The following is a 23635-nucleotide window of genomic DNA, read 5'->3' as shown; positions in this document are numbered from 1 at the left end:
TTTACTTCGGTCACGATGGTGGTGGAAAGAGGTGAGCATGGGGAAGAGAAGAGAGTTTAAAAAAAAAAAAAAGATAAGAAGATATTAATAAATCACTTGGGTTGAAAGGGTGGGTGTGATATGTGATAAGTCATTCATTTTTGAATCGACTTAGAGCATGGCAAAACTAGTCTGAGTGACACAGTAGAACTATTGTCACTTTGCGTAGTCAAAGCATTTTATAAATATTAACTTAGTAGCTGGCAACATATGATCTGTTCTGTGGAAGATTGAAACTGAGGTGAAAAATAAACCCTTAAACTTGTAACACCTTTTTTTGTGGGAGCTGAATTTGAGTCAAAGTTCAGAAAGGTGAGAAAAGTGAACAAAGATCAATAAAGTGACAATTGCTTTCCTGGCTTATGAGGTGATACTTGTGACTCTTCCTCTCCCTGGATCAATGCCCAAATATAAAGCTGCTGAGAGAATTGCTAGGAGGTTCTGTTTGTTTTTGACACGCCTTTAGGTAGACCTGATGAATATCAAGAATCTGATGAGATAATCTGTTGAGGAATGACTGTGTATTCCTTTTTTTTTGCTCCAAAAAAAATTGTAGTGCTGTCAAAGTCTTTAGAAGATCAGTAGATATGAGACTTAAGGAACCTGTTGGTATTTTTCCACTGTAGAGGGTTGGGAAAGATTACTGAAATTGTCAGGTGAAAAGGAAGCTCCCCCAGGTTTGTCAAAATGGTGAAGAGAATGGGAGAAGTGTTAGGTATATTTGACGTTAAGTTCAGTATCTGTAACTTCAGTCCTGGGTTTTTATAAATTTGTTGTTGCAATGGATTTAGGTATTTTTTTTCTCTGGATCTTAGCTGTGTCTCTGTGCTTCATTTAAGTATTCCCTTCATGTTGTTGTCTCTGAGGACTTTCTAAAATATATGTGTACTTCTCTGGAGCTGCGGCTAGAACTGTCATTCTGAATGTCATGAGGCAAGCTATTCAAGGAATGTTGGTGGTAGCAGAGACGCATAAATGGTTTAGGATGGGACTTTTTTCTCGTAATATTCCTACTTGACTCGTTTATGATGTTTGTGTTAATGTGTGAAATGATAATATTTTGGATGTACAGGATCTTTCACATACTTGCTTGCACAGGCAAATACTCTGTTTCATGTTACTAAATTCTCAAGCAAGAATTTGTAGTTTTAGAGTCATGTCACTTGCTCTTTGAAACTACCCATGTCTCCTTGGTTGAGATCAGTATTTTAAAATCTGCTAGCAAGCTAGAATTTATTATCTATGTACTTTGTTATTTTACATCCACCTCTTGTTTTTACATTTCAAAACCAGATTGAAATCATATAGTCCAAAGTGGGGCTCAAACAGCTTGTTAGGTCACAGTTTCCAGATGCTAAAGAAGACAAGGTCTCAGCATTTGTGCCTGGCCTGTTTGCAATTGTTCTAACAATTGTTTTCTGAGTCAAACCCTCTGGTCATCCATCCCCGTTCCAGAAAACCCATGTTTGAGGGAAAGTGCAGATACAGAATATTTACTCAAATTAGAGCAAATGCCTTCCATAGAGACCTCCCGGAGCTCTGCTCCCTGTCAAGAGCTGCACTGAGCATGCCAGGTCTCTGGGAACAGGGAGGGTGCCCAGACTGCCATCGTAATTCTGTTGCTTCCAGACTATCTGAACACTCTGGTGTAGCGAAGTGGGTGACTTCTATAAAGGGGCTTTTTTTTTTTTTTTTTTAAGTCAGAAGAAAGCTCATTAAAAATGGAGAAGTAATGGAAAAAGTGGTAAAAATGTTGATTGCCAACAGCACTTTGATGTGAAGTCCTCAGTGTGGATGTGACAATGCATGTTTTCTGAAAGTTGAGTCCTGGCATAGATACTGAATGAGAAGTCTCAACCTTTCTCACGCATGCAACCATACTGGAAAGTCATTCATGTATTTGACAATCTTGTCATCTTATTAAATACCAAAATAAAAGATTCCGGTATAACTTTATTTTGGATGCAGTCCATATGCAGCAAAGTAATATTTAGGTGTATTTTATGTAGTATTTTCTACATCATCTTTGCCTTATTAATGAATGGAAAATGCTTGTTTATTTAGATGCTAATCACCTTTTGTTTTGCTCTTCTTTGATTAACATATTCTGTACTTACCATGTGGTGTTCAAAACTGATCAGAAGATAAGGTCTGTAATTTCCTGTGGGCTTTTCTGGTGGCAATCATCACTTCACAATTACTGATTTCTTTTAGTATTCATTGTGTGATACAATGTAAAGAGCACTTCATAGATGAAATTGCTAGAATGCAGCTTGGTCATAACACCTCCTGGTTGGGATGCCTGAGGCGTAGCTGCTACTGGGAGCACAGCTTCTGCTGACCTTGTCTAGCTGTGCTCTTAAGATTATATTCCTTTCAACCAGGTGCTGAGAAAGAAAGGAAATGAGAAGTATCACCTCTTTCGCCTTGTTTAGAAACTGAAACGTAGGCAGGGATAGGTTCTGGAGCTCACTTTCTTTCACTATGAGATTCTTGTTTCTCTTGGTTGGGTTCCTGCCTCATTCACTCCAGAGGTGGCAGATTGACAGCAAATGAGCCTAGAGTACCACTGGCATCAATGTGCTTCACCGTATCAGGGTCACTGACAACGTTGACTAGATACCTGTAAAAACCTGTGTGCAAAGGAAAGGAGGTGTAAGGCCTCGGCCTGTTCATGCCTTAATCAAATGCTTTTCCTTCTTGTGAAGATGATTCTTCTGGACAGATTGGAGAAGAACTTCTTGGCTGCCTAGCTGACTGCTGTAACTGCAAGCCACCCTGCAGGGTGGCTTCTGGAGCTAGTGACAGAGGTGAGCACAGCACAGTATGTGAATGCTCACACAGATGAAGCTTTAATGGCACTGGCTCATAAATAGCTTTACAGGAACGTAGGCAGCATTAGCCACGGCATTTCTGAGTTCAAGCCATGCTCAGCTTCCTGGATGCCATAAAACCATAGAAGAAAAGATTATCCCTATCTTAGAGAGCTTACAGGCAATGTAACAAACAAAAGTCAGTGCAGGTAAAGAGAGAAGCGTAAAGACACAGTGATGACAAGTGATGTCAGCCTAGAAGTTAGGGAAAGGTGTTGCAAGTGACTACTGGAGATGCTCTACAGATGTGAATGCAGAAGAAAACAACTCTGCCAACAGGGTAGCGTGGGGAAAATAGTACAGATTTTGAAAACTTAGCAGGTGGGTAGCAGAAGCGTGTCTTTCCACATTAAAGGATTAAGAAAAATAGCCTGTATAATATGTTGAAATTGAAGGCATCAGCTTAGGTTGGTAAACAAGGGGGCTACAAATAAATGATACAAAAAAAAAGTGACAGGCTCAAAGTGATGGGCTAGGAGAGTTGCTAATACATTATAAATGAGGCAAAATTGCTTTTGAATTCTTCTGAAGGCAACTTTTGAAGCAACTGAGATTATACATTTTTTTTGATTTGTGGGTGGAAGAGAAAAGTTGTATTTTAGGGTGATTAATTTCTTCTCCCTGGTTTAGAAATAGTCTGGGTATTAGGATGTTACAGATCCGTGATGAAGTCACGCCTATGATACAGTTCAGTCTGAAGGCTTGAGTGCGATGGTGTCTCCTTAGCAGCCAACGAGGGAGATGGAAGTCAGTGTGTGGGCAGGGTAACAACAAGGAGCCAAGATATTAATATGGACCAAACAGGATGATTTTGTGAGCTGTCAATTTTAATTTAATTATTCACTCTCCAACTGAACATAAAAATATCTAGAAATAAATTGTAGAGGGGAAAAAAAGAGGGAATTAAGGACAGAAGCCACAAGAGATTTTTAGAGAATGGTAAAATAATGTGGAAGACAGGTTTAAGGTGATAGACTACCTGGGAGAGCACACCAAGGTGTAAAACTAAACTGTAGGTTCTTTTTAACAGCATCAACTATGTGTTCAAAGAATAGGAAGGTGTGGACTGAATTCCTTTTTTTTTTCAAATCATTTTATTTAGGAAGAGTATTGGAAACTTAATAGCATGCAGAAATTAAAGTTTATCTTTGAAGGTCTACAGATAGAAATGAAAGAAATTTTAGGCATCCATGTTAAAGGACATGTTCTATCATTTTGGAAAGAAAATAAGGGAAGAAGGATAATTGAAAAAGTAATTAAGATTAAATGAGTTTAAGATAGATAGATTATGGTAGGTTTTTGAGGAAAAGGAGCCAGGAGAGTGCAAGAGGCTGGAAAGAAAAGGATTGGAATTGGAGGCAAGGGAAAATGAATGCACTGAATGGGAGAACACATGAGAAACTGCTGCACTTGCAGCAAGAATGGAAGAGACTTTTGTAGAACAGGAGAAGAAAAAGTGTTTTTATTTTGGCCATTTCCTTTTGGAAGAAACTGGCAGTCTTCTGTGGGGTAGAAGCCAGAAGAAGAAGGAGGGAATGATTTGATAGAGTCAAATTCAGTGAGAAGTGGGATGGGGGAATGGTTCATTTAGCTGGAGGGACAGAGCTGGATACCTGGGAAGGTTACGTACAGGCACATGTGGTCATCAGGGTCTTTGTGTGTTCTGCTGGATATGGCTTGTTTTGTAAAGTACGTGGTGCCTGTTATAGCTATAAATAAAACAGTGCTGTCTCCAGAGTTTACTTGTGAATTCAGTATAAGCTCATGTATAATAAATCAGAAGAATCCATACTAATTCTCTAATGGTTTGAATATGGAGAATGAGCTTTGCTAGCTTTACAGCACTCAGCTTGTCAAATCAAGAGATTTGCACTATGGTCTCAACTAGTACAAAGTCCTGCAGTAACTCTATCGCTTCCAGTTCCAGGGTTGGCATACAGCAAGAACCAGTTCTCTTCCAGTGGTATATTTCTGAAGAATATGAATTTTAAAACTAAAATGTGTTTAATGAGGAGACCCTGAATATGCTCATCACCTAAGGAAGGATGGCTTTAGGAGCAACTCAATTCCCCAGCCCACCAAAAAGAAAAAGTGTATGTGTGCTTGCCTGACTTTTTCTTGGAACAAGTGAAGTCATTGCTAAACCAGTGGCTTGGGAACAGTCTTTCCTGGGACTCTGCCCAGGGCTCTGTGAGAATACAGAGGTTTAGCCAGGCTTGTTACAAAACCAGGGACAAAGAGTGGTTCTTCATTGGTGCTCAGTAACTCTTTCGCAGGGTGAGAACCCACAGCTGATTTACAGGGAACAGTGCCGGTGGCACCCGTGGGACCATGGGCCTTGGGTCTGACCATCGTGCTAATGAGGAGGTCGTCCTGCAGAAGGAGATGAGATTTGTTCTGGGTGCTAGAGGATGCGTTTGTTCAGGTTAGATGTGAACAAATCCACGTGTTCACGTGCTGACTAAGTGTCACAGTACTTGGTGGCAAAATTTAAGTTAGAAGGTTTGTGGATGTGTTGAGGATAGACTTGTCCTCTGACCTTACGTAGCCTTCTCCACCTCCCTCCTCTCCCTCTGTCCTAGCTGTCACTTGCAGAACCCTTTTGCTCAATCACATTCTGCTTCAGCTGGCTTGATTATGATGGATTATCAAGCAAATGCTTATAACCTGCCACTTCATTGGCATTTATGTCACTATTCAAAGAAAAAAAAAAAAAAACAACAAAAAAAACAGTTTGAACACCCACCTTCTGTAGAGCTTCCAGATAGTCTTGAGACAAATTTGTCCTTATTTTTGGCACAATGATGGAAAGTAGAACATTCATTGTTCATTCCTTTTAATACCATGGTGCAACACAACTTTTTCAATCTCTCAAGAATTTGTTTTATTTAATGCCTTGATGGCCTAATTTTAATGTTTTTAGCAAACTTCTTTTACATGTTGGTCCCATGAATCAGACTGGTGCCTTTCAAAGTAAGGAGTTAATTTAGATACTGCTAACTTGCCCCCCTGCGTACTCACTCATTTCACTGTGGCCTCTTCTCTTCCCTCTGCACAATGGAAAATAAAGTATACGTGGGTAGATACTGCAATTAAATCAGTAGACGTTCAAAATATTCCAGCAGAAAGAGAGAATAAATTCACAAAAGGGATTACTATGTATGTGGAAGGTAAGAAAGAGAGAAAACTCAGTCTCCAGAGTGGTGTGAATTTTTTAAATAAATAAAAATGAAAAAACCCTAAGGATTTCTCAAATTTGAGGGCAGGAAATATTTCCAGGGGAGCCAGTGAAAAACTGCAAGTGGATTTTTTCAGCTTCCCCATACCCTGTGTCTGAATTTCATTGCTTGTATCCCTTGCTAATCTGGGATTATGATGAGATATATACAAGAGAGGAGAAAATGCTTGGAAACTGTCAGCTTCTTAGGAGAGATTTAGGACAGTTACAGTTTGGGGAAGAGAAAATTTAAGTAACTGACTCAGCAGAGCATAAGTGACCTGATTTTTGCTGCATTGTGAAAGACAGTAACATGCAGAAACAGCACTTGGAGATGGTTCAAAGATTATTTTGCTGGAGTGTGCGTTGCTGTAATGTTCCCACAGAACATCAGCGTCTCAAGCAGTACCACAGCCCGCCTGTGTACTTTGGCACTTGCTCTTTTAAACTACTGCTTACTGGGAGCCAGTGCTCTCCACACAGGCTTCTAAGCAGAGGCCATTACCTTCCCAGGACGTGCCCCAAATGAACAGCAATAAACTGAAATCTGTCTCCCCAGATGCTCCGTTGTGAAATACGGGTGTTGTCCTACGGCACTCGGGAGAAGAGTGCCGGAGTGGAAAGCCATGCTGCGGGGAGGGTTTGTACGTGGCCCTCTTGCTTCTTGCTCACTTTACGCTACTGCAAGCAATTGTTTGTTCCCAAGTTTTGTCTGAAGGTGTTGCCTAACAGCAAGCTTGTGCTTTTTGGTAGTGGTGGTGTTTTACTTTATTGCTAAATTTGAACTTCTAAGTAATAAAGACCATTTTTGGACAGGATTTAGTTTTCTAAAAGCATGCTTCCATACATAAAATATGTAGGCTGTATTTTGTAATTAAATTCTATGCAGTGAATTGTTTTTAATGTCAAATTCATTCCAGAAGAGTGCTGGAATTCCAAATAAAACAGAGTGTGCGGTGGTCTTTTTTGTTTTGTTTCTATGTTTTTTAAAAAATGTTAGCCTTAAGGTAACAGCACCCCCAAGTTGTTTTGATCATGTGGGCCTGGGAGTTGCCATTTTGGCAGTTCCTCTAGAGAAAGCTTCTTTAGTATGTCACAGCATCCTGGAGATCTCTATAGTTTGGATTGCTTCCTGCTGGTAAAGCATTTCATCTTGTTCTCCAAGGATCACACAGAATAACTCGATATTGTTTATCATCCTTCAACTGTAACATTAAGCAGTGCTCCCAGTTGACTGCACTGCTGTCACTGCACCTGTTCAAGAGATGGTGATGAAATATTGGTGGTACTTCATGTATATTCCTATAAAAGGTACAAATTGAGTTTTATGAGGTTCCATCTTCAAGCTGGGCAGTGCAGGTTGCAGTAGCAGAGCAGCCACGGTTGCAGGAAGCTCAGTGCAGGATACCTGCTTGCATATTGATTTTGTATCTGGTGCTAAAACCTATATTGCGGTGGTTATACTGCTGTTGAAATCCCAGTTAGCTAGCTCAAAGTTAGCTTTATCAGATACGAAACCCAGAAGCTATGCTGGAGCCTCTGGGATGGGCTGGGAAGTCTTAATCTTTGATTTTTCATAGCATTTGTGAGAACAGATTTTCCATTTGTGCTGAAGGAAACAAGTGGCTTTGTAGCCCTGTAGATCATCTGAACTTCTTGGAACTAGAAGCATCAGCTCAACTTTGGAGATGCAGTAGTGAGAGAATACAGGCACGTCGTACTGCTGGCTGTTTCAGCACAGTATTTTGGAAATCCAGCTTTTCCTTTTTTGGAGGAATAAATGAATGCTTGCAGTGCCTTTTGTGCATCTCCATCAGTCTGGTCACTCGGTCTGTTTGTCTCTGTTTATATAAATGGTAACATAGATATTATAAAAGTATAAGCTATGTATTATATATCATATATTTTTGTGTTTTTATATATGTGTATATACAAACACACACAAATAACAATAATAAAGTCTCTGACCCATACCTGTTGAGAAGGCTGTACAGCGAGGGAAGGATGTCAGCATGGTACTTGTCCTCCATCCAAATGGTGGCTGCCCAGGATGAGCAAAGCTGTGCCAGAAGACTTCCATCGATAAGCAACTGCTCGGTGTTTTTCTTGTGATAGCGGGGAGGAGCAGCTGGGTTTTACACCTGTCAAATCCACTTGGCAGCTAATTTTGAAAGCCACCCACTGTTAAAATCTCCACTGCTGCTTCTGTGCATTAATGACTTGTCAGCTGTGCAGTACTGAAGCACTGCTCTCTTCATGCTGACTTGAGTAAGATGACTTATGGAAGGCATAATTAGAGTTTTATGAGTTTCTTTTTCTCCTTTCCCAGAATTCCGGCAGCTTCTGCTGGGTTTTGTTGTGAATCCCATGATGTGCTGTCTCAATATCTGCCTTCACCGTACAGCAGCACAGAAAACCCACCCAAAATGCAAAGCACATTTTCTGAAAAAATACTGCTACAGTTTGTACATCACTATTTGGATACATATGGCCTTGTGCAAATAGAGTCTGTTCTATTGTAGCTGAGACACGGGAGCTTCAGGGTAAAATCAGTGTCTGGATGAAGTCAAAATGTTACAGTCAGGGCCATTTCACTAGGCTAGGTTACAAGTTCTGCATATTGCAAAGTGCCGAGAATCTGAAGGAAGCTTTTTGACCACCTGAATATTGGTTATTAGCATATAAACAAGGCAACTGTTTCCTCTGAGGTTATCTTTTCTATGGACTCCATATGGCATTTCTGTCACGTTATAATTGTATCACCTTATTTCAGCTTCTTGGTCCACTCTAGAACCAGTACCCATGAAACAATATTATATTGATTTCTGGGAATTTCCATAGCACTTTTTTTTAAATTTTATTTTTTTTTTTACAGACGTAGCAACAGGAATTCTCACTGTGTAGGGATCCTTTGTGGTTTTGAAGAACCAAGATAAGTGGTGGTGGAGGATCTTGTATTGCTCGATTGAAGAAGAGAATTGACAACGTGGGTTGTGGAAGACTTCGGTCCTTTGAGACCTTGTGGTGTTGAAAAAGGACGTTATTTGGGGAAAACAAGGAAATTGAATTGAAAGGATAGTTTCATCACCTCATGGGGTTAATATGTTTCTTGGGTTGCTGGTATGTTGTTGGGAGGAAAGGGTTGTCTCCTCTGTGATTTTGACAGAGCCTGGAAAAATCTCACTCTGCTGCCCAGAACTGGAGCTCAGTAATGCGATGATAGTCATTTTTAAGTGATGCCGCTCCATAAACAGGCTAAAAACAACATCATCAATGAACTAACTTTCAGTTCAATCTGCTACAGATGTGGTTTTGCAGTGAATTTAGTCTGTCTCTCACTGCTGAAAGGGACGGTGCTATTACCACTACTTTTCTGCACTTTTGCTAAAAAAACAAACAAACAAACAAACAAAAAAAAAACACAAAAAAAAAACCACACCAAGTGCTTGTGAGGTAGGCAGGGATATATGTGAAAATGAGGTGCTGTTGTTTATTACTGTTACATGTTGTCTGTACTTGAATCATATTGATCATTTTTGCTTTATTATATTTTGATTTCATTGTGCCATTCTGTGCTCTTAGGGCTCTGCAGTTGAAAAAAAGCTTTTACAGCAAGAGATCTCAGCTAGCTGCCATTAACAGAAACTTCTCTGTTGGCAGATGTTGCAGGCTTTCAGTTACATTAAAACAGATTACATCCAGTGCTTGTAGCAAAAGGCAGTCTTGATTTCTTCTTTGTCATAGACGCTAAAACATTGTAAATGGCTTCTCCATGATGAATTTATCATGAACGATCTGTGTTTTCTTCATCATATATGACAGGTTCTTGTGAACCACAAAAAGACAAATTCTCCACAGTAACCTCAAATACTGTGTAAGTTGTTCCAGCAATAACTCGATGGTGTATATCTGCTATTATTTTTAATTTATATTAGCTTGTGGAAAAGGCTGAACATAAGAAAGTAGTTCAGGAAGGGCCTGCCAGCTACAGGTACTTACCTGCATGAGGATGCTAGCTGGGATAGGATTGGTGATTTACAACTTTAGTGTCTACGGTTTCAGGTAACTTCGTTTTTTGACAGGGTGACTCGTTCTTATCTTGTGAAAACCAAGCTGTAAGTAGTAAAACCAGAATGTCCTCTGTGCCTGGTTTCATTGTCATTAACAGCAGTCTCCAGAGGTGCTTGCCTGTTCCCTACAGGTGTGTGTTTATAGGGAAATATGTGACTTCCTGAACTTCGTGTTGCAGTTGATAGGGATTTCATCAGTGTTTGGGAAGCCCTACTCGGGTTTGGTGGGTCTGCACGTGTCCCAGTTGGACAGGAGGAGCAGAAGCCGTGGTTGTGCACAGGTCAGTCCACTGGCGATGAGGAGGAGTTAGCAGGTGATTAGGCCATCGGCCTAATTGGAATTATGAGGGAGCATTAATGGGGAGACGAGGGTGGAGGAGGAAGCTGCTGAAGGCAGATTTGTTTCTTCCAAGCAGATTTTTTTTCTTTCTTTCAATAGAAGAAGAAAAATGTTTTTACTTTGTGCCCTATCCAATCACCTGTAATGGGTTCAAGGTCCATTTTCTCTGTGAGCACGTTAGAGGCTAGGGCTGGGAGCGTATTGTTTTACCACTTCCTTTCTCGTGCCCTCAGATTAACACCCTTCCAGCCGTGGGCCAAGTCAGGAAGTTGAGTCAAGGGTTACACATGGCAAATACACTTTCAATGACTCCTTAGAAGAAAACACAAAAACTTAAACTGAAGATGTTTGCATTTTTCTTTGGAATGTGTGCCCTACAAGGATATGGTGTCTGTCCTAAGCAAATGAAGAACAATGCTGAAACCATTTAATTTCTTTAAGATCCATTAGGTATTGAGAAACAGCCACTCTGTCATATCTGTGGTTTTACAACACTTTTGCCTTTCTACCTTCTTTGACGTGGAATATCCATGTAAACGAGGGCAGGACATAAAATCAAATGTTTTATATTTTTCTGTCATATCTGCTCTTACTTGCAGTAAAGCATAGGGGTTGCTTTTACAATAGTTATTGGTAATTCTGTAAGTTACTTTATCTTAAATTTTTAGCATGCATTGCAGGTTTAAAGAGCTATTACATAAACCAACATCTTTAATACCTGTAAGGAAATGAATGTAATGCTAAGAACTGTCAATGTAGAGCTATATAAAGCCTTTAGGAACCAAAACAATTCCAGAAAAATATTCATTAGAATGACTTTATAAGCAATCAAAACAGTCCATTAGTCTCAGGTTCAGATTCTTTTATTCCATTGATTAGGGAATGGGCCTTTCTTTGAAAATAATATCCTTTAGCAGTAATTAATATTTTACTAGAGAAACATGGCTGACCTCAACTAACCCTGAGTAAGTCAGACTTCTTGTTTACAAATAGGTGAATTATTAATGTGAATAAAGAAGTAGTGTTTATTTTTTTGTCTACTGACTGTCATAGGGTCTACACCAGTCATGGGCAGAAAAAAGTATTTTATTAATCTTTTTGGTCTTTTATTAGCTGCTTTTGTCCTCCATTTTGATTTCTTTATGAAAAAGATTTGGTCTATTAGTTAAACAATTGTCAGAAACTTACATGAAACCTCTCAATATTCAATTTTTGAACAGAATTGTTTAAGAAAAGAAACGAACCATTCTTATGCATAATGAAAGATTTTTCATCATTCTGAAAAACTCTTGAACAAGTATTTTAATTTGAAATTTCTCATCAGTTCTGAGACTAAGTCATTGGGTAAGTACCTTATTTCTTTTTTTAAAAAAGATGCACAATTATATTTCTTTTCATGACTTCAGTTTTAGATGGCTTTGAAAAATTCTTACGTATTTCAGTGAAGAGCTTTGCTGGGATTTTAAATGCATATATTGAATTGGTACAAACTATTAGTGCCATCACAATAGGAATACAACACTGTTTTGTAGAGCTGACTGAATAGATGCCTTTTGGAATCACTGAAACACTTGGCTGAATCCTGAAATGAGCCCAATAGTATTTATTATAGTTGGTTGATGAATTTAGCTATTTTGAAAGTATAATAATAAAGCTATGTATTTACATGAATACAACCAAAATCCATTAATGTGCTGTATAGAGGTTTTTTTACATTAATTTTGCATTTATGAGTATAAGAGTCTTTTCAGAGAACAGCGTTTGCATGCAGTTTGGTATATTTGGCTGGAGTAGGCTGTGTTTTTCTCTAACCAGCTACCTAGTGGCTCTGTTACCAAGCTAAAGTGTGCTGATTTTTCTATTCATCCAGGTATGGTTTACTTACAGTACCTTTACTATTCTAAACTACAATAGTTTTATTACCCATCATGCTTTAAATATTCTTAATGATTCATAAAACACTTTAAAAAATTGCTTTTAAATTTACAACAGGCTTTCTTTTCATGTCTTTATCAAAAGTACTACTGAAATGCCAGGATATATCTTCGTAGCTTACAGAAAGGACAGTTTGAAAATGCATCAAAATGCATTCATTCCCTTTTAGAAACCTTTTTAATAATGGATTGTGTACATGAAGAGGTCTCAGTACCTCTGTAAACAGCAGCTACAAATTTGGTAGCGTCAGATCCTTACTAAATTTTGAGGCACGATACTAATAGCTTTAGTCCTGAAGACTTGGGCAGCACCTTCAGCTTTCAGAGTGTATCCTTCAGATGGAGATTTCTTAGGACAGAGCTAGTCAATACTCTTTTACTTTTGGGACAAGAAACATTTTTTTTAATTTCAGAGCTGGTAAAGAATTCTCTTTTTATCTCTTATTGGTAAGTGAAGCAAGAGGTATTTGAGTGTGGTCATCTTTTAAGATTCATGGTGCAGTTAATTTCTGCGTGGAAATTGAGTAATATTCGTGGCCGTTTACTGAAGATTGTGGAGGAATTGCATTGTCAGGGAAATCTTTTGGAACCTCGTTGTACTGGAAATAATAAAAAAATAAAATAGAATCACTGTGCATTTATTTATCGATTACTTAAAACCTTTTAGATGTTTTTCTACTTTCTGGTAAGATAATAGCTCCTATCCTGTGGCAAAAGCATTATGGAGTTGAGATTGCATCAGCATTTGTTTGTAGCAAACAATAACTTGTCAGGCATCACCTAGAAAGACTTGTATGAACCTCAACTAAGCGCTGTTGAGTTTGCTGGTGAAGCTGGCAGCAGACAGCAGTAATATCTGACTAGGCAGGGTTGGTGTGGTCCTAGCAGAATAATGTGTTTGACTTGATTTGCAGGTGAAGGGATTGCAGATGATTAAGTCTGACCAGTATGTGCAGCCTGTAGAGAACCTGCTGTGAATTTTTCTTCACTTCTTTTCGTCCTCTTCCAAAAGGTAGAAATGCAGGTCTGTTGTCTTTCTGAATGTGCAGCGATTCAGGCTTCTTTTGGACATGCTTAGTCTCAGATGAGCTTTTCATAGAGAAGAAAACAAATTTTCATAGAGAAGAAAACAATATTTACATATTTTCAAATGCTTTCATCCTAACAGTTCTGATTTTCTTTCTGTTTTATATATATTCTCTATATTGGCACTTGATCCGTATCTATAAGCGCTGTGGTATTCATATTACTTGAAGATGAAGCTTACAGTTGTGCTTGATGGCATTCTTAATTGATGATATGTTTTTTCTACAATGAGCTATTTTCCTTTGTTACTATCAAAATACCCAGTGAACTGTGATTAATCATATTTTGGCACAAGGCTCTGAAATGACTGCCACTGCTGTAGAATGTCGATTTCGACATCTTTGGCTGCTGCAATTGCACAATATTTTAATGATAGACGTACTTGGAGTTCCTTCAATACAAATGACATTATTGGCACATGTAATGTGGTATACTAGATTATTTATTAGAATAACCACTGTACCTTTTATTGGGCTTTTAAAACTCTCCCCTGAATATCTAAAACAAGCTTGTTTTTGAAGAGGCAAAGTGACCGATGTCATCTCTTTAAACTTGACAAATGCACACACGAAGTATAAATGAAAGCAGAAAGGACAACTGTTCCAAGTGTCCAGACAGGGAAGGTTAGCTCTATTGGCTGTCATTTCACTGATGCTGTATCTGTCTGCCTTTTTGTAATGTAGTGTAGGACATCCTTAGCTACCAAGAGAATTAGTAGAACTTGAAATGATTACAGGTTCTGCCACCTTGTTTTTGTATAACCCCTGTTATACAGAGGTTTCTGTTTGTGTTGTTTTAAGCAAATTTTGGATAGCAGAGGAGACAGTGATTTTTTTTCCTCCCTCTGCAAGTTTTTGTAGGATTCAAGACATTTCCCTTGATATATTCATGGCATTTTAACATATGCTTTAGCTAACGTATTCACAATGTGGCACTGACTTCTTGTTTTGTTTGCTTTTTGTTTTTGTTGTTTAAAGAAAGTACAGGTCTGTTAATCAGCTATGGATGTTTTTGGCACAGTGAGGCTGTGAAAGGTAGTCAATACTTCCCATTGGGAAATGTTTTTCTTTAACATATATTGATGGTTTTTCACTGGTTCTAAATAGGGTCTTAGCATATACTTTGCGAATTTAAAGCGCCAATGATAGCTTGCTTTCCTAGTACAGTTTCAGTATAGTTCTTTAATGTAATGTAATCCAGATTTTTGCTAGTTGCCTTTAGAGATTCTCTGAAATGAACTAGAAGATCTGTTTATTTTCATAAATGAGAGATGAAGATGGGAGATAACAGGAAAGTAATGCAAGATTTATAAAACACAATACATTCTGAATACTGTTGGCCAGCAATAACATTTTGACTACAAAAAGTAAATGAAGAAAAACCAGTAACTGTTTGTATCAAATTTCTTATGGAAAATAACTTATTAGGCCAAAGCAGATACTTGCTGCTCACTTGAAATCTTCTTTTCAACCATAGTACAAAACTGCGAAGAGCCAAACAGTACTGGTAACCAAGTATGTAGGTAAAAACAGCAGTTGTCATTTATCAGAAACTGAGGCTTATTTCTGCAGTTTTTATGCTAGATATGAGAATATGCGTATAAACCACACACAAATTAACTGTAATAAGTAAGGCTAATCAGTCTTTCATTTTTTGTTAAAGCAGGGGGGTCTTCAAACAGCCTTCCCATCAGAGTAGATGAGATAAGAAATAATAATAAAAACAAGAACCATATGCAACACGATTTTCAATCCTGTGTGTTTTCATCAGTTGTATTTCTCGACCAGTCGCTTTATCATCATGCTCTTCCAAGTCATTTATTCTGCACTGATTTTATGTTCTACAGTTCATTGGCTGTCCTGTGTCATTGACTGTAGCTTGGATCTCCTGTCACTGAATCTTTCCCCACTTCCCCCCTTCCTTGTTGGCTTTGATTGGTTCACCAGCTCATGTTTCTGCCTCTCCTGCCTTGCAGACAAAACCTGCGCGCTCTGTTCTTCACATCTTACTGCTCATTGACCTGTCTTGCAAGTTGGTCACTATCTGAGGGACAAGCTTGCAGGTGGGAGAAGTTGTGGAGAGGGGGAAATAAGATTGTTCCAGACTGCAGCTAAGTGATCAAACTCCTTAGCAAAAATTTCATCTTCATGCTCTACATGGAGAAAGGCCAGACTTCTCGCCACATGAACATGGACTCAGTAGTGCTCTGCCCTGAGATTAATGGGGAGGTTTGAGATCTGAGTCATTTCTCCAGACTCATGCAAGCAATGATTTGCAGCCTGTCAGGAGCGTCAGGCTCAGCTTGCAACGTGAAGGCTGGAAATGTAATTTTATTACTGAGCAGTCATTTTCTTGAGTAGTGTTGTGGCAAGACATGAGGTGGGTTGTCATTTCTTAGGATCCCTGGTTATGGGAATAGGGAAGACTTTTTTGTCTTTATCTTGGCTGATTTCCAGTTTTGATAAGATTTTAGCAATCATCAAAAATTTTGACTATGTTAATCTGTATCTTTTGTCTACTGGGCTGGCTGCTCAGCTAGGAAAGGAGGATTCAGTCACTTCTCCTTTTGCCCCCAGGATGTGCTGCTTGTTTTGACCTAAGAGGCTCTGTCTTGCTGTTTCAAAGGAGATACCATCAGTAATGAGATAGGTGTGAAAGTGGTAGGGTTGTCTGCTTGAACTGCTCATATTTGATTCCAAGTTATGACTGGTGCCTGCTTTAATTCTCTGCAGCTGTTTGATAAAATTGCAGGCAATATCAGTGCTTCTAGAGCTGCCAGAGGGGCTTGTGTTGGGATAGAGGTTGCTGGCAGGAAAGAGGGAATTGGGAATTCAGCAAAGGAATAAAAATTTTAAAAAAAAAGAAGTGGGTGTGAGGGGTATTGGGGAAGGAATGCAAACATGGCAGCGTAGTTGTGCTGTTTGCCATTTTTTCTGGTTGCTTTGTTTTTTTCTCCTATTGTTTCAGCATCAGCTTTTGTTTGTCTAGATAGAATTTATCACACCAGACTCAGTCTCTAGGAATTGCTAGTAAACTTTCTGTTGCTACCTGTAGCCAGAATGAGGTATATGCTCACATATAGGCACTTTTCAGGCAAGTGACTGCCAGAATATAAGGTCATCATCATCCAAATTCAGAGGACTGATGCAGAAGCTCACTGGTGTCGAAAGAGGGAGTCTTTGTGCTCACATCAGCAAGGAGAGACTGAAGGTGGTTCAAGTGATTGTGCTCTTTCACTGCAGCATGTAGATCCTACCTGCTGGGTTAAATACTGCTTGTCGTAGCTATTGCCTCCATCTTACCTGTGAAAGGAGGATTATTGCTGCCACAGAAGAAGGCTGATCAGAAGAGAATGGAGTCCAGAGGGTTTTTCCTTTCTCTCCACTGTGGCAACGTTTTCATGCTGTCACTTTTGCTGTCCTCAGAGGAAAGGATGGGGGAGAGTCCCTCGCATTGATCCCAGGCAGGGTGCTGAATCAAGAGTGGCTGTTGAGAGGAGCGTACTTGTTTGTTTGCAGAGTCCCAGGTTAGCGGTGACATTCCTGTACAGCCTTTGGCAGAGCTCTTGGAGGCCAAACTGAGAGCAGGTCGCTGCCCCTGCCACTACCTCTGCCTAACAAAGACTGAGGAGCTGGGGTGGTGGGCACACACAGAGCAGGGTTGTTCCACAAGTACTTGGTTGGAGGGATCACTGATCCCTTCTTTGTGTATCTTTCACCTCCAACAAATGTGATGCTGAGGGGATACGCTGTTCTGCTCCATTCTCTTCTTCATCCTCACCTCTCTTCCTCATTTCGGCAGGTCTTGTGCAAGGATTTGCTTCACTAGACTGATGGCTGTAGGGAGGTCATCTCAGCCGGATAGATCTTCCTCACATAAGACAGAGAAGGCTTTTCATTCCTGGTATTTCCTAGCCCTGTAGGGCCTGAAGAGTGGTTGCTCAACATCTTAAGTTGTTTTAGAAGAGGCTAACATTTCTAAGGAAATGTAGAGGTGTGTAGTCTTGCAATGAATTTCTTCCTGTGGACGTTGCTTCTGAATCCTGTGTATGCAACATGGCTTGTGTGTAGAATATGCTCTGAGGTTGGGTACAGAGACCTTGTCCTCTGCCCCCTCAGGTTTGCTAGAGCTTTGTCTTAAAGCCAGAATTTCTTAACACCTCTTCTCCAGTACTTTAAAGGTTCCTCTTTAGCTTCAGGCCTTCCTTCTCAGAGTGCTCCCCTTGTGGGAGCTCTGGTTCCACAGTCTACTAAGAATTCAGGGGCCATAATAATAGTCTAGACAAAGCCAAAAAAAAAAAAAAAAGCAGACATGACATGTAGATGCAACATGCCAGTGTGCCGTTTGTTCCTTCCCTCTCATTCCCTTTACGAATCCTGAGAGCCATTTGGTATTTACTCGGTGCCTCAGGTACTCCATCCCCTCTTTCAGCTGGCTTCTCGTGGCTCCTTGTACCTGCCCCATGCGCAGGGTGTGTGCCCCTCAGTTCTGGGGCTCTCCTGTGGGTCAGCCAGAGGGTGGTGGAAGTAAAGCTTTGCATTTCTGGGGAGTACAGAAATGCTAGCACTGAATAGCCCCTCTGAGTAGTCTTCGTTATCTTCTGAGCACAGAATTTTTCAGTCATTCAGTTCAATTCCTCTCCATGGTTTCCTTTTCCCAGTTGAATAGCATGCTCGTGGGCAAGCCAGCTGGTCCACAGGGCGCAGCGTGCAGCTGCTCAGAAAGCCTTCGCTGAAATGACCACATTTACGTGAGGCAGCGTGCGTGCTCAGCCATCTGACGGGTGCAAACTCCAGGGCTAAGGCGCGGGCTGTTCCCAGGTCTGCGTGTGTGCCTCTGCTGCCGTTCTGCCGCCTGCCTGGTAAGAAAGCTGCCGCAGGGCCTCCGGCGGAGGGAAGTGGGTTGCGGCTGCGCGAGCAGCTCACCTTGCTGCACCTTGCTGCACCTCGCTGCACCAAGGGCCCTGCGCGGCTGGGGCTGCTGGCGGAGCCGCTCGCTCGTGGTGAGTCAGGGCGTGATGGCGGTGGGCGCTCAGGTACCCCGGAGCGGGAGCTGACTCCTCGCAACATCCTACCCGGGCTTGTTGCTGCAATCCCCGAAGGGCTGTGCTCTGACGTGTAACAGGAACGAATTACAGCTCTGGGAGGAGGATTCACTGCAGTTTCTGTGCGTTCGAGTATGACCACAGAGCCCGTCATAGTCCTGTGATGCTGAACATGATGTTAAAGCCTCCTGGTCATCTTCAGTTCAGCAGAGGGAGGAGCAGTATTTGGTTGGCAGGGAATAAGTTACTCCAGGAGTACAAAAGGCTGAGAAATACATTAGAAAAGTTAACAGGTTATTGTTTTTGAAGATATTTTTCCTATATATTGACAGTTTCTCTACATGTTTTTGATTTCAAAAGCATGGTAAATGGATATTTTAATATGCAGGCTGTCTTAATTTTACTGGGCTCTTACTCATTGTAAAAGCAGGAGGAGGCAGGAAAAAGCTCAGTAAGCTGAATACCAAAGTAGCAGATGACTTAACCACGTTTTGAATTTATGGGGGAAATTTATAAGGGAAGGGATAAACAGATACTGATAGGTATACAGATATATATGTAAATGTATGTATATTTTTCTTTTTATCAAGCCATGAAGATGCTAAAGACCCATATGTATTAGTCATGCGGTTCACATCATCCTTTAATTATTTTTTTGGGGAAAAAATGAGTTACATATTTATATTCACAGGTTATAGTACAGATCTCTATATATTTTATTGTAGCCACATAAAATATATACACATTTTAATTATTTGGTTGCCATATTAATTATTTACCAACCTCAAATTATTTTTCTTGACCTAGTTACTTAGTGCTGTACTTGGAGGGGGGGGTACTGGGGAGAAGACAGTTTATTTACATCAGTAAAAATTGAAAATGAAACTAGTTGCTAATGAAGCCCTTAAATTCTAGGCAGCAGCTTTGACTCTTCTAGTTTGGCTCTTTGCTTTCTACCATAGGAAGGGACTAACTCATCAAATATAAAAATATCAGAAGGATAAAAAGACTTGATTTAACTTGCACATTTTCTCTTTTAAGAAAGAAAACATTAGGTAGAACTTGCTGCTCGCTCTGGACAACAGAGTTTTCTTGGAAAAAAAATGCTTTGTGGTATGTATGTAAGCATGTAGCAGCTATTTTGGGGGTTGTAATGAGCACTGGAAATTAATACATTTTTCATGACTTGTTTCCAGCACTGTTGGTTAATGGAGTCGATATTGGCTGTATTGTGGAACCACATCCTGTCTCGCTGAAAAGGATGGGATTATTCGCCAAGCCTGTCTCTCTCTGGCTTGCCTGTCAAGACTGTAACCACTTCGTGCCACGCTCTCCGACAGCATTGCTCAAAAGCTCTTGTGTCAAATGTCTTCCTTTCTCCCTTTCCAACAAATGTATTGTCTCATTTGTTGAGGGGTCCAAGTGAAAGTTAGATTCTATGAAATGCAAAGGTCTGCTTTGGAGGGACGCAGCTCTAATTTTCAATGTCAGTACACCACCACCATCTGCTAGGAAAGACCAGCTGATGCGAAACGCTGACATCTATTTACCTTACTTCGGTGTCAGGCATCACTGGTGTTTCTTTGGGTGCTTGCATGGTCAAAACAGACGTGTGCTTTTACAAACTGAAGGTGGTAAATTTGTAACGTGCTTCCTGAGGTTGAAAGGCAAGTTGCTATATGTGGAATTATACTGGAGGTGATTTGCATGCAGTATTCAAAGAGGAGCAGACTTGGAATTTACTGTCTGCTAATGTTGATCTGTTCTTTTGATTTTGGCACTGCGCTGCGGATGAATCATAGCTAATGGCACAGAGCAGGCACTGCGCTCTGCGAGGGAACGGGGCCGTGCGTCTTGCATCTGTTTGAGTCAGCAGCCAGCGTGTTTGCTGCAGCGCCTGTCTTGTCGGAACAGCCGGGAGGTTATGTGAGGGGACGGGGACCCTGAGTCACCCGCTGCTGCCTCTGGGCTGCCAGCCCGCGGGGCCACATGCGGCTGCAGTGCCAGCCCCGGGGCTTCGGGGCATAAGAAAATCATTTAACAGAAGAGTAAAGTGCTGAGATTGCTTCAAAAGAAAAAGATTAATGGCTGTAAGGGGGAAATATCTTTGTTATGTCATATTTCTAGGTAGTGAGGGACTTGTTTGCAGGTGGAAAGATTTTTTTCATGTGTTCACGGTCTAGCCATTCCATTTCTCTGAGACTTAGCTGTTCTTTATGTTAAATCTGGCTAATAAAACTCCCGTACCATGTGCAGTCTTGTCAGTTGAGCTGAGCAGAATTCTTTAAATGTAAATCCAGTATTTTGTAGGAAGCATAAGTATAAAATTAATTATGCATTAATTCTGGTTGCAGCACCTCTCTCATATATAATTGTGTGAATAACAATGTGAGTATGAAGTCATCCCAGTTTCGTGTAACCAGTACGGAAAAACCTTTGAGAAGTACTTTAATTTCCCTTGGTGAAGTGGTAAGAGCTATGAAAGTAGAAAAAGGCTGACTGGGATTGACCAGGCAAAGGGTTATATATCTAAAAACACATACTTCATATCAGAACTAAAAATAAAACCTGTAAGTCCTGAGTACCAAAACTCGTCTACCAAATAATTATGAAACTCATTTACATAGTCTTTCATCTCCTTCTAGGGACTGGTCTGAACAGTCTTCTGCTTAAAAACTGTGCCAGCTTCTGTGGTTGCCTTGCAGCACAGGTTTTTAGGCTCCTTAGCAAAAAAGGCAGCTGACCAGGTAGGTTGGTTTTGAGCAAGGTCTTCTGGCTTTGTGTTCTGTGGCAGCCTGCCAGGGTCTCTGGCTCCTCAGTTGCTTGGAGGAGCATAGCTGCTTGGCTTCTGAGCAGCAAAACACTTGGTGTTTGGTCTCGGAAGAGCAAGGAGATCCTAATCTCTGACTATCATTTTGTTTTAGGAGAGAGTTTTTTGGAGTAAGAGAATATATGTAGTTCTAGTTAGGAGCCCCGATGTCTGCTACACTTTGCATTTACTTCACTTGGTAGGTAAGTGAAATATTAAAGCTCAAATTAGACTAGTGATCTCTGTGAGGTCAGTCGACTTCCCCATGGCTGAGTTTCAGTATTATTGGTTTCTATTTTCAGTTTGCGATCAGAGGCAAAACAACTCTCACTTTTAAAGCCATTATTCAAGTTGCAAAGACAGCCACTGAAAAATTAACACAAATAGTATTATTGCTGAACTCAGGGGAAAAAAAAAAAGAAAAAGCTGAGCAGATAGTATTTTGATACACGTTATATTAATCGGGAATTCAGTTGTTCAGTTCCATCACTGATGCTGTAAAAGGAGAAATGATCAGGTATCTTTTTAATACAATCATCTTTTTAATGTTTACTTTAGGTCAACAGCTATATAAGGCCTATCCATAGCATTCTTCAAATGTAATTTCTGCTCTACTTTCTAATGCATGGAATAGTTTTTTGGTCAAAAAGTGTTAATAATCAGACAGCTATAGTTTTGTTTTCCCCCTTTCTAGAAATTTGTAACAATAATGCTTTGTGTTCAGATGAAATTGAAGTCAGATCAAGTGATTGTTTTAAGCTGGCATAGCACAGAATCGAGTACATTTTTCAATTCTGCGAAAGAAAAACATTTTTATTTATATAAAACTCATTGGTGGAGAATAAGCTACAATATGTACATTGCCTTTTGTTTCCAAAAGGCTCTGTCAACAGATGCTTGACAGGATGTTGCTGCCATTAGGAATGCACTCTTACAATCTAGAACTTTATAAGTGCTGTCTTTAAGTTTTCGAGAAACATAAAGGATTTTTTCACTTCTTTAGCTGAAGTGTAAAGGGGTCTTTTGTATGATCTTGAAAATAATATCAGTATGTCTCTTTGTTCTGTTCTGTGTGCATTTTGCAAACTGCTTTGTTGGCAAACTTCTTTTTGAACAGCCCACCCTAGGAAGTATTCTCATGTGAAGTTCACCCAAGAAAATTTATCAAAACGTTGTTTGGTGTTTGTGCAGGACATGAAGGCAAGATTATCAACACAAAAATTTGTTTGTAAAATAAAATAATGAAACTGGAAGAAGTATCGCTTTTTCCTCTGAAAAGAGATCCGGACTTGTGATGGTCTGAAGATAGTGTATGCTTGCAGATTTCCTTGTCATAACTCATCAGTTGGTTTGCTGCCATTTTATAGCAGTACCTTTTGATACCGTCTCTCCCTATCAGCTTTCTCTTGCTAACGTTTTCTTCTAATATCTCATCTGTAAGATTATGAAGATTATACAGTAAATTTAATTATTAAGCTTTTCTATGGGAAAAGCTTTTATTGGAGATGTCTTAACATGCATAAAATAAATGCATTAAAAATATTCATGTAAGCAATCTTTTTAAGTATTGACGTTAACAAGAGAGGTAAAACTGTTACTATAGACTTCTGTCTCAAGTAATGTAGATCTTTACAAAGGCGAACTTAGTCCAGGACCATAGAGTAATAGCATCATCTTAAAATGTTATTTTGGCTTGTTACCTGTCTCCCAAATGAGCCATTGATTTCATGTGATTTCATGCAAGTGTTGGCTGTGTCAAGTACTTTTTCATTCTGAAGTGCACTGATTGCATTTAAAAATATATATTTTGGTGGTGGAATACCACTAGCCCTCTAAAATCATTAAGTCTATATGTACATTTGATTGTTTTACCAAGTATTTCATCATCTTTCTAGAAAACAGTGTGTGGTTGTGTGTCCTTAACTGACCTTTATTATGGCCTGCTGTTTTGGTCTTGGTTTTAGCTCTAGTAATCGGTTGAATAGAGCAAGGGATAGAAAAGGAATAAGGAATGAAGCCAAAATAATAATTATGCCACTGCAGAAACTAACAGTGCATGTCTGCCCAGCATAGTGAATGCAGTCTGCTTGCCTCAAGGATTGTATAGTAGAACTGTAAAAGCGAAGAGGATGAAAAGAAAATAATGAGGAGGTAATAACTTATCATCAGGAGCCTTAAATGGATTTGCAGTCTTGAGCTTGGAAGAGAGCTGATGGCAGGGGG

The 23635-nt window shown here is 39.9% G+C and overlaps 1 protein-coding gene across 1 annotated transcript in view; it reads left to right on the top strand.

Annotated features, from left to right (window-relative positions):
* JMJD1C (jumonji domain containing 1C) overlaps positions 1 to 23635 on the top strand; it is a gene marked incomplete at its 5' end in the record, with an annotated part of 157850 nt that overhangs the window by 51261 nt on the left and 82954 nt on the right. The window lies entirely within an intron of this gene.

The sequence above is a fragment of the Anser anser genome, assembly GCF_964211835.1.
Source record: "Anser anser genome assembly, chromosome: 7".
Taxonomy (NCBI): Eukaryota; Metazoa; Chordata; class Aves; order Anseriformes; family Anatidae; genus Anser; species Anser anser.
Note: the sequence above shows the minus strand (reverse complement) of the source record. Positions and strands in the feature narration are given on the sequence as shown.